The 19,635-nt window shown below is 44.2% G+C and overlaps 1 protein-coding gene across 4 annotated transcripts in view; it reads right to left on the bottom strand.

Moving 5' to 3' along the window:
* The window catches only part of add3a (adducin 3 (gamma) a), a 252,581-nt gene that overhangs the window by 72,476 nt on the left and 160,470 nt on the right, over positions 1 to 19,635 (bottom strand). The gene's annotated exons all lie outside the window — the stretch shown is intronic.

Here is a 19,635-nt window from a genome sequence, read left to right as displayed (position 1 = left end):
CAGATAAAACTTTGAAAGGAATGCATGCATTAAATACCCTTTTCCTTTCCATAATATAATCCTACAACAGTTATTTTAATATTTGCAAGTATTCCCCCATATCAATTGGGGAAAAAAAGCTGAATGCAGCAATCATTTCACATTATAACATGGTTTCATATTTCTGAATTATTCCAGTTACATATCTAATAAAAATAGAATGACACGGACAAAGACATCATATATATCTACATTGAACTTATGAAGCAAGCATCAATCACTTGCACATTATCTGAATAGCATCACGCATGAAAAGATTCAAGTTATGACCGGATGCTGTTTCTTAAATGGAGACATCAGCTTAAGCAGATAGAAAGTGGGAATTATTTAAATTCAGGTTCTGCTAGATAATTGCACTCATAGGATGAATAGCAAATCTCACCTGTTAAATAACTACTCAAAGGCAAGTCCTTTCTGTCTAAAACTCATTGTGCTTTTCACATTAAAAATTAACTGTTGTATGTTTATCATCAGAATTAAAAGCATTTCCTATCAAAGTTTTAATAAACCGTTGAACATTTATCATACAAACAGATCTCTCAGGACAGAAAAAGACCCTTTGACCCATGCTAGTCAAAAATAATTGCCAAACTGTTCTAATACCATTTCATACCACTTAGTTGGCCCCCAATGCCTCATCTTCACCATGGACATCCAATCTCTCTACACCTCCATCTGCCATGACCAGGGCCTCCAAGCCCTCTGTTTCTTCCTCTCCCGACGTCCCTACCATTGACACTCTCATTCTTTTGGCTGAACTAGTCCTCACCTTTAACAATTTCTCCTTTGAATCATCCCACTTCCTCCAGACGAAAGGGGTAGCCACGGGCACCTGCAAGAGCCCGAGCTATGCCTATCTCTTTGCCGGTTGTGTAAAACAGTCCATCTTCCATAGTTACACCGTCACCACTCCCCATCTCTTCCGCCGCTACATTGATGACTGCATTGGCAGGAGGTTGAGCAATTCATCAACTTCACTAACACATTCCACCCTGACTTTAAATTCACCTGGACCATCTCTGACACCTCCCTCCCATTCCTGGATCTCTCCACTTCATCAATGACGACCGACCTAACACTGATATTTTCTACAAACCCAACTCTCACGGCTATCTGGATTACAACTCTTCCCACCCTAGCACCTGCAAAAAGTGTTGTTATCTAGTATACCCAATTCCTCCACTATATCTGCTCCCAGGAGGACCAGTCCCACCACAGAACACACCAGATGGCCTCCTTCTTTGGAGACCGTAATTTCCCTTCCCACGTGGTTGAAGATGCCCTCCAATGCATCTCGTCCACATCCCGCATCTCTGTCCTCAGACCCCACCCCTCTAACCGTAACAAGGACAGAACCCCCCTGGACCTCACCTTCCACCCCACCAACTTCCGCATAAATAGCATCATCCGCCGCCATTTCTACCACCTACAACCAGACCCCACCACCATGGGTATATTTCCCTTTCCACCTCTATCCGCTTTCTGCAAAGGCCATTCCCTCCATGACTACCTGGTCAGGTCCATGCCCAACAACCCACCCTCCCCTCCTGGCACCTTCCCCTGTCACTGCAGGAATTGCAAAACCAGCGCTCACACCTCACCTCCAACCAAGGCCCTAAAGGAGCCTTCTACAACTATCAAAGTTTCACCTGCACATCCACAAATGTCATTTATTGTATCCGTTGCTCCCGATGCGATCTCCTTTACATTGAAGAGACTGGACGCCTTCTTGCAGAGCGCTTTAGGGAACATCTCCGGGACACCCGCACCAATCAACCCCACTGGCCCGTGGCCAAACATTTCAACATTCCCTCCCACTCTGCCAAGAAAATACAGGTCCTGGGCTTCCTCCACCACCACTCCCTCATCACCCAACGCCTGGAGGAAGAACACCTCATCTTCTGCCTGGGGACCCTTCAACTCCATGGCATCAATGTGGACTTCACCAGTTTCCTCATTTCCCCTTACCCTAGTTCCAACCTTCCAGCTCACCACCGCCCTCTTGACCTGTTCTACCTGCCAATCTCCCTTCCTACCTATCCGCTCCACCCTCCTCTCCAACCTATCACCTTCATCCCCACCTCCATCTACCTACTCTTGGCTACTTTCTCCTTAACCCCACCCCCCTCCCATTTGTCTCTCCACCCTAGAGGCTCCCTGCCTCATTCCTGATGAAGGGCTTTTGCCAGAAACATCGATTTTCCTGCCCATCAGATGCTGCCTGACCAGCTGTGCTTTTCCAGCATCACTCTAATCTGGACTCTGATCTCCAGCATCTGTAATCCTCACTTTCACCAAAGATTTTTTATGCCTTACATCGTAAGTGCAGATTAAAATACTTCTTTAATGTTATTACAGTTTTTATCTCTACCACCCTGACAGGTACTAAGTTCTAAATTCCCACCACCCTCCAGGTGAAAAGGATTTCCTTTTAATCTCCTCTAAACCTCTGGACCCTTACCTTAATCTATGCACCTGGTCACTGATCCCTCCATCAAGAGAAAACATTTTTTCCTGTCAAACCTATCTCTGTCCCTCAAGTTTGTACATCACAACCTCCTTTGCTCTAAGGCAAGTATCCCATATGCCTTCCTTACCGCTTTATCCACTTGTTCTGATTAGCAGACATGCACACCAAGGTCCCTCTGATCCTCAGTGCTTCCCAGAGTTCATGTACTCCCTTGTTTTGTTTGTCCTGCTCAAGTGCATCACATTTATTCAGATTAAATTCCATTTGCCACTTATCAGTCCACCTGACCAGCTTGTCTGTATCTTCCTGTAATTTAAGGCTATCCTCCTCATTATTTACACCCCAATTTTTGCATCATCTGCAAACTTACTGATCTAAATTTTTATGTAAACCACAAGTAGTAAGGGTTCCAAACACTGACATCTATGGGACTCCACTGGGCACAGACTTTCAGACAGAATTACACTCTCTGCTTCCTGCCACTCAGGCAATTATGGATCCAATTTGCCTAATTTCCTTCATCACATTAGCTCTTACCTTTGCTATCAGTCTCCCATGCAGAATCTTGTTAAAAGCCTTGCGGAAGTCCAAGTAGGCTCCATCAAAAAACACTGACCTCATCTTCACACCTGGCTACTATTTCAAAATTCAAGCTGGTCAGACGTGAGCTCTCATTAACTAAACCAGGCTGACTGTTCTTGATTAATCCCTCCCTTGAGAAATATGTAGGTGATTGAAGATAGCTTTAAGAAAGTAGGGATGTAACAGTGGGGAATTTAATTTTCCAACATAGATACTGACTGCCATAGTGTTACGGTCTTGGTCAGGGAGGAATTTGTGAAATGTAAGTCTATATGGATTTCCGTAAGGCGTTTGACAAGGTTCCTCATGGGAGACTGGATAGCAAGGTTCAATCACAGGGAATACAGGAAGAACTAGCCATTTGGATACAGAACTGGCTGGAAGGTAGAAGACAGATTAGCGGTGGAGGTTTGCCTTTCAGACTGGAAGTCTGTGACCAGAGGTGCGCCACTGCTTTTTCATCATTTGTATAAATGATTTGTATGTGAGGTATAGTTAGTAAGTTTGCAGATGACAGCAAAATTGGAGGTGTAGTGGAGAGTGAAGAAGGTTATCTCAGAGTACAACGGGATCTTAATTGGATGGGCCAATGGCCTGAGGAGTGGCAGATAGAGTTTAATTTAGATAAATGTGAGGCACTGAATATTGGAAAGGCAAATCAGGGCAGGACTTATACACTTAATGATCAGGTGCTGGGGAATATTGCTGAACAAAGAGACCTTGGAGTACAGGTTCATAGTTCTTTGAAAGTTGAGTCTCAGGTAAACAAGATAGTGAAGGAAGAGTTTGGTATGCTTGCTTTTATTGCTCAGACAGAGTACAGGAGTTGGGAGGTCATGCAGCAGCTGTACAGAACAATGATTAGGCCACTTTTGGAATATTGCATCTAATTCTGGTCTCCCTGCTTTCAGAAGATTGTGAAACTTGAAAGGGTTCAAAGAAAGATTTACAAGGATATTGCCAGGGTTTGAGCTATAGGGAGAGGCCAAATAGGCTGGTGCTGTTTTCCATGGAGTGTCAGATGCTGAGGGGAGACCTTATAAAGTTTTATAAAATCATGAGGGGCATGGATACTGTAAATAGCCAAGGTATTTTCCCTGGGGTTGGGGAGTACAGAACTAGAGGGCAGAGGTTTAGAGTGAGGGGAAAAAGATTTAAAAAGGAGCCGGAGGAGTAAATGTTTCACACAGGGGTGGTGCGTGTATGGAATGAGCTGCCAGAGGAAATGGAGGAGGCAGGTACAGTTACAATATTTAAAAGGCATCTGGGCATATGCATAGGAAGGGATTGGAGGGACGTGGGCCAAATGCTGGCAAATGGGACTAGATTTGTGAGGATATCTGGTCGAAGAGTCTGTTTCTGTGCTGTACATCTCTTGACCTCATCTTGGTTAAGGCAAGGAAAAGTCACGGAGATGTCAGTGGGGAGCACTTTTGGACCAGTAACCATAATGCTATTAGTTTCAGAAATTACAGAAAAGGATAGGTCTGGCCCACAAGTTTAAACTGTGTTCGAGGCCAACTTTGATGGTCTTAGACAGTAACTTTCAAAGGTTGATTGGGGGAAGATGTTCATGGAATGCTTGGCAAGTGGGAGGCTTTCAAAAGTGAGATAACAAGAGTTTAGGGCCAGCATGATCCTGTTTGTGTGAAGGGCAAAGCTGGCAGGAGTAGGGAACACTGGATGTTTAGAGATATTGAGGCTTTGGTAAAGAAAAGAAGAGACATTTGTCTGGTATAGACAACTAGGATCAGATAAACCCCTGAGGGGTATCGGGAAATCAGGAGGGCAAAAAAAGGGACAGGAGATAGCTTTGGCAGATAGGGTAGCAGAAAATCTAAAGAGATTCTACAAGCATATTAAAGGCAAAAAGAATAACTGGGGAGAGAATAGGAAACCTTAAAAGATCAGGTGAGGTGCCGGAAATCTGAAGGTTGGCTAACATGGTGCTACTATTTAAGAAAGGTGGTAAGGAAAGGCCAGGGTACTATAGACCAGTGAGCCTGACATCGGTGGTGGGCAAGTTGTTGGAGGGAGTCCTGAGAGACAGGGTATTTGGAAAGGCAAGGACTGATTGGGGATAGTCAGCATGGCTTTGTGTGTGGGAAATCATGATCAAATTTTCTGAAGTAGTAACAAAGAGGATTGATGGGAGCAGAGCGGTAGATGTGATCTATGTAGGTTTAAGGTTAGATTCATGGAATGCAGGGAGAACTAGCCATTTGGATACAGAACTGGCTTGAAGGTAGAAGACACAGGGTGATGGTGGAGGGTTGTTTTTCAGACTGGAGGCCTATGACCAGTGGTGTGCTGCTATGATCGGTGCAGGGTCCACTGCTTTTCATCATTTACATAAATGATTTGGATGTAAACATAGGAGGTATAGTTAGTAAGTTTGCAGATGACACCAAAATTGGAGGTGTAATGGACAGCAAAGAAAGTTACCTTAGAGAGCCATAGCATCTTGATCAGGTGGGCCAATGGGCTGAGGAGTGGCAGATGGAGTTTAATTTAGATAATTCCAAGGTGCTGCATTTTGGGAAAGCAAATGTTAGCAGGGTGAGAGGGCAAAAGATATAAATGGGACCTAAGGGGGCAACTTTTTCAACTTTAAGGAATGAACTGCCAGAGGAAATGGAGGAGGCTGGTTCAATTATACCATTTAAAAGCCACCTGGATGGTTTTATGAATAGGAAGGGTTGAGAGAGATATGGGCCAAATGCTGGCAAATGGGACTAGGTTAGGTTAGGGTATCTGGTTGGCATGGATGAGTTGGGCTGAAGGGTCAGTTTCCATGCTGTACATCTCAATGACTCTCTCAAAGAGGTTGTCTATGTAAGGAGTAAAAAATGAGGTCTGCAGATGCTGGAGATCACAGCTGCAAATGTGTTGCTGGTCAAAGCACAGCAGGTTAGGCAGCATCTCAGGAATAGAGAATTCGACGTTTCGAGCACAAGCCCTTCATCAGGAATAAGAGAGAGAGAGCCAAGCCGGCTGAGATAAAAGGTAGGGAGGAGGGACTAGGGGGAGGGGCGATGGAGGTGGGATAGGTGGAAGGAGGTCAAGGTGAGGGTGATAGGCCGGAGTGGGGTGGGGGCGGAGAGGTCAGGAAGAGGATTGCAGGTTAGGAGGGCGGTGCTGAGTTGAGGGAACCGACTGAGACAAGGTGGGGGGAGGGGAAATGAGGAAGCTGGAGAAATCTGAATTCATACCTTGTGGTTGGAGGGTTCCCAGGCGGAAGATGAGGCGCTCCTCCTCCAGCCGTCGTGTAGTTGTGTTCTGCCGGTGGAGGAGTCCAAGGACCTGCATGTCCTCGGTGGAGTGGGAGGGGGAGTTAAAGTGTTGAGCCACGGGGTGATTGGGTTGGTTGGTTCGGGCGGCCCAGAGGTGTTCTCTGAAGCGTTCCGCAAGTAAGCGGCCTGTCTCACCAATATAGAGGAGGCCACATCGGGTGCAGCGGATGCAATAGATGATGTGTGTGGAGGTACAGGTGAACTTGTGGCGGATATGGAAGGATCCCTTGGGGCCTTGGAGGGAAGTGAGTGTGGAGGTGTGGGCGCAAGTTTTACATTTCCTGCGGTTGCAGGGGAAGGTGCCGGGGGTGGAGGTTGGGTTGGTGGGGGGTGTGGATCTGACAAGGGAGTCACGAAGGGAGTGGTCCTTGCGGAACGCTGATAGGGGAGGGGAGGGAAATATATCCTTGGTGGTGGGGTCCGTTTGGAGGTGGCGGAAATGGCGGCGGATAATACGTTGTATGCGCAGGTTGGTGGGGTGGTAGGTGAGAACCAGTGGGGTTCTGTCTTGGTGGCGGTTGGAGGAGCGGGGCTCAAGGGCGGAGGAGCGGGAAGTGGAGGAGATGCGGTGGAGGGCATCGTCGATCACGTCTGGGGGGAATCTGCGGTCCTTGAAGAAGGAGGCCATCTGGGTTGTGCGGTGTTGGAATTGGTCCTCCTGGGAGCAGATGCGGCGGAGACGAAGGAATTGGGAATATGGGATGGCGTTTTTACAGGGGGCAGGGTGGGAGGAGGTGTAGTCCAGGTAGCTGTGGGAGTCAGTCGGTTTATAATAGATGTCTGTGTTGAGTCGGTCGCCCGAGATAGAAATGGAAAGGTCTAGGAAGGGGAGGGAGGAGTCTGAGACAGTCCAGGTGAATTTCAGGTCGGGATGGAAGGTGTTAGTAAAGTTGATGAACTGTTCAACCTCCTCGTGGGAGCACGAGGCAGCGCCGATACAGTCATCGATGTAGCGGAGGAAAAGGTGGGGGGTGGTGCCAGTGTAGTTGCGGAAGATGGACTGTTCCACATATCCTACGAAGAGGCAGGCATAGCTGGGGCCCATGCGGGTGCCCATGGCAACTCCTTTAGTTTGGAGGAAGTGGGAGGATTGAAAAGAGAAGTTATTCAGGGTGAGGACCAGTTCAGTCAGTCGAAGGAGGGTGTCAGTGGAAGGGTACTGGTTAGTGCGGCGGGAAAGGAAGAAGCGGAGGGCTTTGAGTCCTTCGTGATGGGGGATGGAGGTGTACAGGGACTGGATGTCCATAGTGAAAATAAGGCGTTGGGGACCGGGGAAGCGAAAATCCTGGAGGAGGTGGAGGGCGTGGGTGCTTCCCTTGTCAGATCCACACCCCCCACCAACCCAACCTCCACCCCCGGCACCTTCCCCTGCAACCGCAGGAAATGTAAAACTTGCGCCCACACCTCCACACTCACTTCCCTCCAAGGCCCCAAGGGATCCTTCCATATCCGCCACAAGTTCACCTGTACCTCCACACACATCATCTATTGCATCCGCTGCACCCGATGTGGCCTCCTCTATATTGGTGAGACAGGCCGCTTACTTGCGGAACGCTTCAGAGAACACCTCTGGGCCGCCCGAACCAACCAACCCAATCACCCCGTGGCTCAACACTTTAACTCCCCCTCCCACTCCACCGAGGACATGCAGGTCCTTGGACTCCTCCACCGGCAGAACACAACTACACGACGGCTGGAGGAGGAGCGCCTCATCTTCCGCCTGGGAACCCTCCAACCACAAGGTATGAATTCAGATTTCTCCAGCTTCCTCATTTCCCCTCCCCCCACCTTGTCTCAGTCGGTTCCCTCAACTCAGCACCGCCCTCCTAACCTGCAATCCTCTTCCTGACCTCTCCGCCCCCACCCCACACCGGCCTATCACCCTCACCTTGACCTCCTTCCACCTATCCCACCTCCATCGCCCCTCCCCCTAGTCCCTCCTCCCTACCTTTTATCTCAGCCGGCTTGGCTCTCTCTCTCTTATTCCTGATGAAGGGCTTGTGCTCGAAACGTCGAATTCTCTATTCCTGAGATGCTGCCTAACCTGCTGTGCTTTGACCAGCAACACATTTGCAGCTGTCTATGTAAGGAGCCAGAGGAGAAGGGTAAGGTCATAAACAAAAATTTCTTGTCAGTATTTACCATGGAGGAAGACATGGAAGCTGGGGAAATCGGGGAAGTAAATACTGATGTCTTGAAGTCTACATTATTGAAGGAGACGTTGGAGGTCTTAAAATATATCAAGGTAAAAAAAACTCCAGATCCTGATCAAGCATATCCCACGACATTGTAGAAATCTAGAGAAGAAATTGTGTGGCCCCTAATAGAGATATTTGTATCACTGACAGCCACAGATAAGGTGCTGTAAGACTGCAGGGCAGCTAATATGCCATTACTGTATATGGAATGAGCTGCCAGAGGAGTACCTCCCACTCCACCACATTCCTTATGAAGGGCTCATGCCCGAAATGTCGACTTTTGCTCCTTGATATAAAATTTTATGCTGACAAACCTGGAAATCTACAGATACAAACTTAGCCTGTTGGGGCCAGTAAGGGTGTTGAGCAGCAATTATGAAGTTAGTTTATCGCTAAAACCTCAGTTGCAATTCAGTCAACAAGAATTAACTTTTCTCCTAAACATTTTAAAATAAAACATTTAAAAGACATTTGGACAGATACATGGATAGGAAAGCTTTGAGGAATAGGGGCCAAACGCTAGCAAATGGGACCAGCTCAGTTTAGGAAACCTGTTTGACATGGACAAGTTGGGCTGAAGAGCCTATTTCCACACTGTATACTTCAATTACACCAGCAGGCTTCAAGAACAACAGAATCAAAAAGCTTATATACAATTCTCATTGCGTCACAATCACAATCACACTCCAACAGGGTCGGACACTATTGAGGAGAACTGGGATTTAGGATATCACAGTGAAGCAGGATAACCATCATGTAATCCAATTAAGAAATGAAGTAGACCACTATCACAACCAAATGTGTGCAGACACATCTATTCACCCCTGTCACAGGAAGACAGAAATCCTCTAAAGACAAACCTTGGAGTTAAAGACAGCTTGCCTTGCTAGGACCCATTGCTTTCAGTTATAGAAACGTCAGTACTTAGTATGTTTAAAAAGAAGACTTACAGGATCAAAGTTGGGGCTAAGGACTAATCATGCTGTGGAGGTGCCGGTGTTGGGCTGGGGTGGACAAAGTTAATCATGCAGCAGGATGTCCTCAGGAGATTTGCTTGTGATATTATCTATTAGAACAAACCATGTGACTCACAGCTGCAATAACATTGCTTTGTGGCTTTTATGCTTTATAAGCTTAGTGTTGGAGAACCATTTTAACCCCATAATTGTGGCACAGCTTGAAATCCCTACTTCTGCACAAGTGAATGAATGAGTGAAAGACTGAGCACAAGAACGTGACAATGAGTGAGTGAAAGACAGTAAGCTGAAAATTGTAACATTAATGGCACAGGATGTTCCAACACTGAATCAAAATCAAAGTGTGAGACAGAAAGTGAGAAAGGAAAGAGAAAGAGAAAAAAAACCAGCCAAAATGGGCAGTTTCTTGCAGTGAAAATGCTTCTGTTATCTTTGAAGAACTTAGGGTTCATTAAAAAGTCTTGAGCCAATTTGCAGCTCTGTGTAGTTGTGGCTCAGAAGCCCTTGGAGTCATTTATGGACGTAACACTGCTAAGAAAACAAAGGGTCAGAAAACATTCTGACAGCTGTTTGATGCAATTGAGAGTTGGGCTCAATGAATACCATGAGCTGCCATTTGCTTAGTGCCACTCAGAAGTCTGGAGCTCAGAGAAACCCAATTTGATTTAAATTTAAATTTTCAAATCATGAAATACAGAATTAAGATTGCAGGTAGACAAAAGATACAAAGTATACAAAAAAATCTTGAGAAAGTGAGGACGAAGATGCTAGAGATCAGAATCAAGAATGTGGTGCTGGAAAAGCACAGGTCAGGAAGCATCCAAGAAGCAGGACAATCAACATTTTGGGCATAAGCCCTTCATCAGGAATGGGCCACCCCTACATTCCTAATGAAGGGCTTATGCCCGAAACGTCAATTCTCCTGCCCCTTGGAATACAATTTTATGCTGACAAGTATGGAAATTTATAGATACAAAATTGGTCTTTTGGGGCCAGTAAGGATGCTGAGCAGCAATTATGAAGTAAGTTTATCACTAAGACTCCAGTTACAACTCAGTCAACAAGGTTTAATTTTTCTTCCAAGCATTTTTACAATGACAGTTATAGAGTCATAGAGATGTCCAGCACGGAAATAGATCCTTTAGGCCAACTTGTCCATACCGACCAGACATCTTAACCTAACCCAGTCCCATTCCCAGCACTTGGCCCATATCCCTCTAAACCCTTCCTATTCATATATCCATCCAGATGCCTTTAGCACAGACATTGAGGTTTTCTTCAATACAGGATTGTAATCAGTTGGGACCTCTATGGCATAGCCTCTGGTGAGTTTAGACTCAATGACAGCAACTTCAGACATTTCGGTCAGTATTCAGTGTAGTAATAATACTGCATGCTGCCTGTTATTACTACAAAGTTCAGGCCATTGGGTCCCAACTTGGACTGAGGCCAGGTTCTGAAGCTGCAACTTTCCAAGTATGCAAGGCAAAGTGGGAATGAGAACTAGAACCACCTTCAACTGTTCTTTCTTAAAACAATAATTCTGTTTCAGTAACTCAACATTTCCATGCCATTTTTGTGGACCCTACAATTCTGTTGTTGGCTATTTTAAATAGTTAAAGATGGCAAAGTTTTCTTTTGGCTCTGAAAGAACGAATAGCTAGAAATTTAAATTCTTTTCTTTGGATTTTAAAACACAACTTCTTAAAAAAAAAGTCTTTAGAAGATGAGATGTGACTGAGCAATTGTTAAGACTGTAAGCTGCCAAAGAACACAAAGGCCAGCAAAGACCTTGAGTTCTATGTTCAACCCACACATGGCTAATCCAACCATCTGTAAACCAGACATGTTTACTGCTGAAATACAAAATAGAATTGGAACCATAAAAGTCAGTTCAATAACCACATTGTTCCAAAGCAGTTTTATCAAACACAAAGCTATTGATCTTGCAAAATATTTTAGTTTATGGAGAGATAGAGAAATACACAGTGTAATTATATTGGTTAGATCATAAGATGTGGGTTTTACAACTCTTTCTAGCCATTCAGAACCTTTCCTTAGGTTAGTCTGTAATCTTTATTACTTTAAAAGAGGAAGATAAGTTAATGCTTTTGGCAACACCCTTTACAGTTTTTATTCCAGAAGGTAGGTTCTGCTTCATAAATTTAACAAAAAAACCAAAACTCAGTACACATGAATTAAATTGTAGTGTGGAATGAATTTTGTAAGTGTTAATAATCAAGCCCACACTTCTAAAAAAGCATTTTTAAAACAGTATTCTTAGTGTCAGATCTACTCTTGTAGCCACAGTACGTATTCTCACATGCATTAAAAGCTCAGCTGCTTTTCAGTAAATTGAAATATACTTAGTTGAGATTAAGGAACTTGCTCCCAGGTCTCTTCAAATTATAGTTTTCAAAGTGAATATTGGAATGCGTAGTTGAGTATTCAATGAGGAACTTATAATGTTTTTCCCTCTTTCTGGGTCAATTCTCATCTTTTATTTGTTCTTTTCCACAGAGTGGAGAGGAGGTCAGCTATTTAGTGATTTTGCTTGTTCACAGGATGCGAGCATTGCTGGTCACAGCAGCATTTATTTCCCAAGGTAAATTGTCCTAGAAGATGGCCATAAGTTTAAGAAAATAAGAACATAAGACATAGGAATGGAAGTAAGGCTATTCATTTACTTGCTTAAACCATTGCCGTTCGCATGAGGGAACACTGACACAGTTCAATTTTGTTTTGTTTCAGCAGCAGGAAAACTGGGATCGTTGACCAGGGGCTGACAGGAAGGTGAACCACTGATTTTAAAACTTACCTCGTGAATAGGCAGAGTGCACACTGAGCAGAAGTGGACATGATCCTGCTGAGTAAGTGAAGTAATATATTTGGGTTATTGCGTTACCCAAAACACTAGTTTGGTAGTATCTCCCACCCATCCTCCTCCTCTCATCAATAAAAAAGGTTCTGTGCCCCAGGTTGATAAGGTAAGTAGGTTTTATTTCTTTATTTTTCTAGAGTCCCTTTGTGAATTTGGAATAGTGGGAATGGCGGTTAGGGAAGTTGAATGTTCTTCCTGCAAAACACGGGAGGTAAGGGTCACCACTAGTGTCCCTGATGTCTGCATCCATGGGAAGTACAACCAACTTCAGCTCCTCTAAAACTGGGTTAGAGAACTGGAGCTGGATGAACTTTGGATCATTCGGGAGGCAGAGGGGTTATTGAGAGGAATTACAGGGAGGTAGTCACACTTCAGGTACAAGTAAAAGACAGATGGGTTACAGTCAGGGGACAGAAAGGGAACCCCTGTGGCCATTCCTCTCAACAATAAGTATACCATTTTGGGTACTGTTGGGAGGGTCGGGGGTAGGGGTAGACTTCTCAGGGATAAGCCATAGAGTACAGGTCTCCGGCACAGAGTCTGTCCCTGTTGCTCAGAAGGGAAGAGGAGATGAGCAGAGCATTAGTCATTGGGGACTCCATAGTTGGGGGCTCAGACTGTAGGTTCTGTGGGAATGAGAGAGACTCACGGTTGGTGTGTTGCCTCCCAAGTGCAGGAGGGGGGATTTCAGATACCTGGATAATTGGGGCTCTTTCTAGCGTACGTCTACTTCAGCAGTCAGGAGCATCCAAATAAGGGGGGTGAACTTGCAGCATGGTTGGTGCCTGGGACTTCGATGTAGTGGCCACTTCGGAGACATGGATAGAGCAGGGACAAGAATGGTTTGTTGCAGGTTCTGGGATTTAGATGTTTCATTAAGAACAGAGAAGATGGTACAAAGGATGTTTGGGGATTCGTCTATGAAGTAGTATGGGCTGAGGTTAGAAACAGGAAAGGAGAGGTCACCCTATTTGGAGCTTCCTATAGACCTCCGAATAGTTCCATAGATGTAGAGGAAAGGATAGCAAAGATAATTCTGGATAGAAGCGAGAGTAACAGGGTAGTTGTGATGGGGGACTTTAACATTCTAAATATTGACTGGAAATACAATAATTTGAGTACTTTAGATGGGTCAGTTTTTGTCCAATGTGTGCAGGATGGTTTCTTGACACAGTATTTGACAAGCCAACAAAGGGTGAGACCACATTGGATTTGGTACTGATTAATGAACATGGCCAGGTGTCAGATTTGAAGGTAGGTGAGCACTTTGGGGATAGTAACCACAATTTCTTTTTTTTTTAAGCAATGGGAAGGGACAGGTATATACTGCAGGGCAAGAGCTATTGCAGGAGGAAAGGCAATTTTAGGACGCATAGGATGGGGAAGGAAACTGCCGGGGATAGGCACAATTGAAATGTGGAGCTTGTTCATGGAACAGCTACTGCGTGGCCTTGATAAATATCTACCTGTCAGCAGGGAGGAAGTGGTCAAGTTAGGGAGCCATGGTTTACTAAAGATGTTGAATCTCTTGTCAAGAAGAAGAAGCTTATGTTAGGATGAGATGTGAAGGCTCAGCTAGGGCCTTTTAAGACCTAAAAAGAGAGCATGAAGAGGGGACATGAGAAGTCATTGGCAGATAAGATCAAGGAAACCCTAAAGTTTTCTACAGGTATATCAGGAATAAACGAATGACTAGAGAAAGATTAGGGCCAATCAAGGATTGTAGTGGGAAGTTGTGCATGCAGTCCAAGGAGATGGGGGAAGCGCTAAATGAATAATTTTCGTCAGTATTCACACTGGAAAAGAGGGTTGTCGAGGAGAATACGGAGATACAGGCTACAAAACTAGGTGGGATTGAGGTTCACAAAGAGGAGGTGTCAGCAATTCCAGAAAGTGTGAAAATAATTAAGTCCCCTGGGCTGGATGGGATTTATCCTAGGATTCTTTGGGAAGCCACTGAGGGGACTGCTGAACCTTAGGCTTTGATCTTTATGTCATCATTGTCTACAGGAATAGTGCCAGAAATTGGAGGATAGCAAATGTTGTTCCCTTGTTCAAGGAGGGGAGTAGAGACAATGCTGGTCACCACATTATAGAAGAATGGGTTAGTAAATTTGCAGATGACACTGAGGTTGGAGGAGTTGTGGATAGTGACGAAAGATGTTGCAGGTTACAGAGGGACATAAATACGATGCAGAGCTGGGCTGATAGGTGGCAAATGGAGTTTAATGTGGAAAAGTGTGAGGTGATTCACTTTGGAAGGAGCAACAGGAATGCAGAGTACTGGGCTAATGGTAAGATTCTTGGCAGTGCAGATGGGCAGAGAGATCTCCTTGTCCATGTACATTGTTCCCTCAAAGTTGCCACCAAAATTGATAGGGTTGTTAAGAAGGCATATGGTGTGTTATCTTTTATTGGCAGAGGGATTGAGTTTCGGAGTCACGAGGTCTTGTTGCAGCTGTATAAAACTCTTGTGCTGCAGTACTTGAGTACCTGTATTGCATACAGTTCTGGTCACCACATTATAAGAAGGACATGAAAGCTTTGGCAAGGGTTCAGAGGAGATTTATGAGAATGTTGCTTGGTATGGAGGGAATTTCTTATGAAGAAAGGTTGAGGGACTGGAGGCTGTGCCCGTTAGACAAAAGGTTGAGAGGTGGCTTAATTGCGACATACAAGATAATCAGAATGTTAGATAGGGTGGACAATGAGAGCCCTTTTCCTCAGATGCTGGTGGCAAGCACGAGCACGAACGTTAAAATTGAAGGGTGACAGATATAGGACAGATGTCAGAGGTAGAGGGGCGTGGAATGCACTGCCTGCAACAGAGGTAGACTTGCCAACTTTAAGGGCATTTAAAATAACCATTGGATAAATCTATGGATGAAAATGAAATAGCGTAAGATAGATATGCTTCAGATTGGTTCAACAGGTCTATGCAAAATAGAGGGCTGAAGAGCCTGTGCTGCGCTGTAATGTTCTAAGTTCTAGAACTGATAAGAGACTTGGAAGGAAAAACTTTCAGGTGGCGGTATTTCCAGACATCTGCTGCCCTTCTACTTCTTGGGGATAAAAAAACAAGCTTTAGTAAGTTCTGTTGAAGGAGCTGTGACAATTTATTGCAGTAAACCTTACAAACTGTACACACTGCTGCTATTGTGCACTTTTGGTTGAAGTAATAAATATTTAAAGTGGCCGCTGGGCAACCAAGATAATTTCATTAGATTCCTAACATACATCTTGTAGGTGGCTTTAGGACAGGGGTTCCCAAAGTGGGCACGGGAACCCAAGAGGGGGTCATACGATATGAAGCAGTAACAATTGTGTAGAGTTCAGACCAAGTTTTAGCAGCTGTGCTCCTCCTAATCTAACAGGTCCTCATTATATTTTCACTGAGGGTTTGTGACAATTTTCAAGATTAAAAATGTGGCCATATTGGGAAAAGTTTGGGAACACTTCTTTAGGGAGACACGCGATGAGTTACTTGCTGCAGAATCACCAGCCTTAGATCTGCACTTCTAGCCACAGGACTTGTGGTTGGTCCAATTAAATTATTGGTCAATGGTAATGCTCAGGATGTTGATGGTAGGGCAATTCAATTATAGTAATTTTGAAATACTGTATGTAAAGGGGAGAGGATTAAATTCTCTTTTGCTGGAGATAGTCATTACTTGCAATTTCTGTGGCATGCATATTACTTGCCACTTATCAGCCCACCTCATTGGTGTCCAGGTCTTGCTGCACACAGGCGCAATTTGCATTCTGAATGCATGGAGATGGTGGTGGCATGTCACTTGATTATTAATCCAGAGACTCCCAGGCTAATGTACTGGGGCTACAGGTTCGAATCTCTCTTGGCCAGTTGATGAAATTTGAATTTAATAAAAAATCTATAAAGAAAAGCTAGTCTAATGGCAACCATGTAATCAGTGGTTAAAAACCATTGGGCTCACTAACTTGACTGGTCTGGCTGACATGGAACTTCAGACCCACAGCAACGAGACCGACAATTAACTGCCCTCTGGGTAATTAATGCTGATCCAGTTAGAGGCACCCACACCATGTGACAGAATAAAAATTGTGCAAACAACAAAACAAATACCCTGATTGTGATCTTATGATGAAAGAACGGTCTTTGAGTAGCTGAAGATTGTTATATCTAGGACACTACCCTGAGGAACTTCGGCAGCAATGATTGGCCTCCAACAATGGCAACTATACTCTTTTGCATCATGTGTGATTCCAGTTGTAGAGAACGTTTTCCCCAACTTTCCTTAGAGCGGCATGGTGGCTCAGCAGTTAGAACTGTTGTGTCGCAGCACCAGGGACCCAGGTTCTATTCCAGCCTTGGGTCTGTGTGGAGTTTGCACATTCTCCCCGTGTCTGCATGGGTTTCGTCCAGGTGCTCCGGTTTCCTCCCACAGTCCAAAGATGTGCACATTAGGTGAAATGGCCATGCATGAATGGGTTACTCTTTGGAGGGTGAGTGTGGACTGGTGGGGCCGAAGGGCCTGTTTCCACACTGTAAGGAATCTAATCAAATTTCCTGGACTTCAATTTTACCACCATATTGCTGTTTTAAAATTTTGCTTTATTTTGATTAGGTTAATTTGCATGGTAGAAAATGGTTAAAATTGAGAATTACAAATTGAAGTTCATATTTCGAGGATTTGCGATTTCTGAAAATATTCAATTTGTGTTACAAAGAGTTGAATTCCCTTTAAAAATTGCTACATTGCAAAAAGAACAGTAAATAAAAACAGAAAGAACTGCAGATGCTGTAAGTTGGAATCAAAAGCACAAATTGCTGGACAAGTTCAGCAAGTCTGGCAGCATCTGTGGAGAGAAATCAGAGTCTACGTTTTGGGTCCGTTTTACCCTGTCCATGCCCCTCATAATTTTGTAAACCTCAACAAGATCACCCCTCAGCCTCCGACGCTCCAGAGAAAACAGCCCCAGCCTGTTCAGCCTCTCCCTGTAGCTCAAATCCTCCAACCCAGGCAACATCCTTGTAAATCTTTTCTGAATCCTTTCAGATTTCACAACATCTTTCCGATAGGAAGGAGACCAGAATCGCATGCAATATTCCAACGGTGGCCTAACTAATGCCCTGTACAGCCGCAACATGGTGTCCCAACTCATGTACTCAATATTCTGACCAATATAGGAAAGCATACCAAAACATCTTCTTCACTATCCTATCTACCTGTCACTCCCACTTTCAAGGCGCTATGAACCTGCACTCCAAGGTCTCTTTGTTCAGCAACACTCCCTAGGACCTTACCATTAAGTGTATAAATCCTGCTAAGATTTGCTTTCCCAAAATGCAGCACCTCGCATTTATCTGAATTAAACTCCATCTGCCACTTCTCAGCCCATAGGCCTATCTGATCAAGATCCTGTTGTAATCTGAGGTAACCCTCTTCACTGTCCACTACCACCTCCGATTTTGGTGTCACCTGCAAACTTACTAACTGTACCTCTTATGCTCACATCCAAATCATTTATGTAAATGACAAAAAGTAGAGGCCCAGCAATCACTTCTCTAGCTTCCCACAGAGTTCTAGGGTACACTTGATCAGGTCCTGGGGAGTTATCCACTTTTATGCGTTTCAAGAAATCCATCACTTCCTCTTCTGTAATATGGACATTTTGCAAGATGTCACCATCTATTTCCCTACAGTCTATATCTTCCATATCCTTTTCCACAGTAAATACTGATGCAAAATATTCATTTAGTATCTCCCCCATTTTCTGCGGCTCCACATAAAGACTGCCGTTCCAATCTTTGAGGGGCCCTATTCTCTCCCTAGTTACCCTTTTGTCCTTAATGTATTTGTAAAAACTCTTTGAATTCTCCTTAATTCTATTTGCCAAAGTTATCTCATGTCTCCTTTTTGCTCTCCTGATTTCCCTCTTAAGTATACTCCTACTTCCTTTATACTCTTCTAAGGATTCACTCGATCTATCCTGTCTATACCTTACATATGCTTCCTTCTTTTTCTTAACCAAACCCTCAATTTCTTTAGTTAACCAGCATTCCCTACACCTACCAGTCTTTCTTTTCGCCCTAACAGGAATAAACTTTCTCTGGATTCTTGTTATCTCATTTCTGAAGGCTTCCCATTTTCCAGCTGTCCCTTTAACTGTGAACATCTGCCTCCAATCAGCTTTCAAAAGTTCTTGCCTAATATCGTCAAAATTGGCCTTTCTCCGATTTAGAACTTCAATTTTTAGATCTGAACTATCCATTTCCATCATTATTTTAAATTAATAGAATTATAGTCGCTGGTCCCAAAGTGCTCCCCCACTGATACCTCAGTCACCTGTCCTGCCTTATTTCCCAAGAATAGGTCAAGTTTTGCACCTTCGCTAGTAGGTACATCCACATACTGAATCAGAAAATTGTCTTGTACACACTTAACAAATTCCTCTCCATCTAAACCCTTAATACTATGGCAATCCCAGTCTATGTTTGCAAAGTTAAAATCCCCTACCATAACCACCCTATTATTCTTACAGATAGCTGAGATCTCCTTATAAGTTTGTTTCTCAATTTCCCTCTGACGATTAAGGGGTTTATAATACAATCCCAATAAGGTGATCATTCCTTTCTTAATTCTCAGTTCCACCCAAATAACTTCCCTGGATTCATTTCCGGGAATATCCTCCCTCAGCACAGCTGTAATGCTGTCCCTGATCAAAAATGCTGTCACTCACCCCCCCACCCCCAAAACCTTTTTCTTGCCTCGCTTTCTATCCTCCCTGTAGCATTTTTATCCTGGAACATTAAGCTGGCAGTCCTGCTCATCCCTGAGCCATGTTTCTGTAATTGCTATGATATCCCAGTCCCATGTTCCTAGCCATGCCCTGAGTTAATCTGCCTTCCCTGTTCAGCCTCTTGCATCGAAATAAATGCAGTTTAATTTATTAGTCCTACCTTGTCTCTGCCTGCCCTGACTGTTTGACTCGCTTCTGTTCTCAACTGTACTACAATTGTCTGGGACACTGAGAATCCCAAAACATTAACTGATTTTTCTCCTCAGATTCTGCCAGACCTGCTGAGCTTTTCCAGCAATTTCTTTTTTTGTTTTTGATCTACAGAGTCCACAGTTCTTTCGATTTTTACCATTTTAATGTTGTTCAGGAAGTTTGATAGCAAGTCCTTCGTGTTGTTCACATATCCTAGCCAAGT

The sequence above is a fragment of the Hemiscyllium ocellatum genome, chromosome 22, assembly GCF_020745735.1.
Source record: "Hemiscyllium ocellatum isolate sHemOce1 chromosome 22, sHemOce1.pat.X.cur, whole genome shotgun sequence".
In the NCBI taxonomy this organism is placed as follows: domain Eukaryota; kingdom Metazoa; phylum Chordata; class Chondrichthyes; order Orectolobiformes; family Hemiscylliidae; genus Hemiscyllium; species Hemiscyllium ocellatum.
Note: the sequence above shows the minus strand (reverse complement) of the source record. Positions and strands in the feature narration are given on the sequence as shown.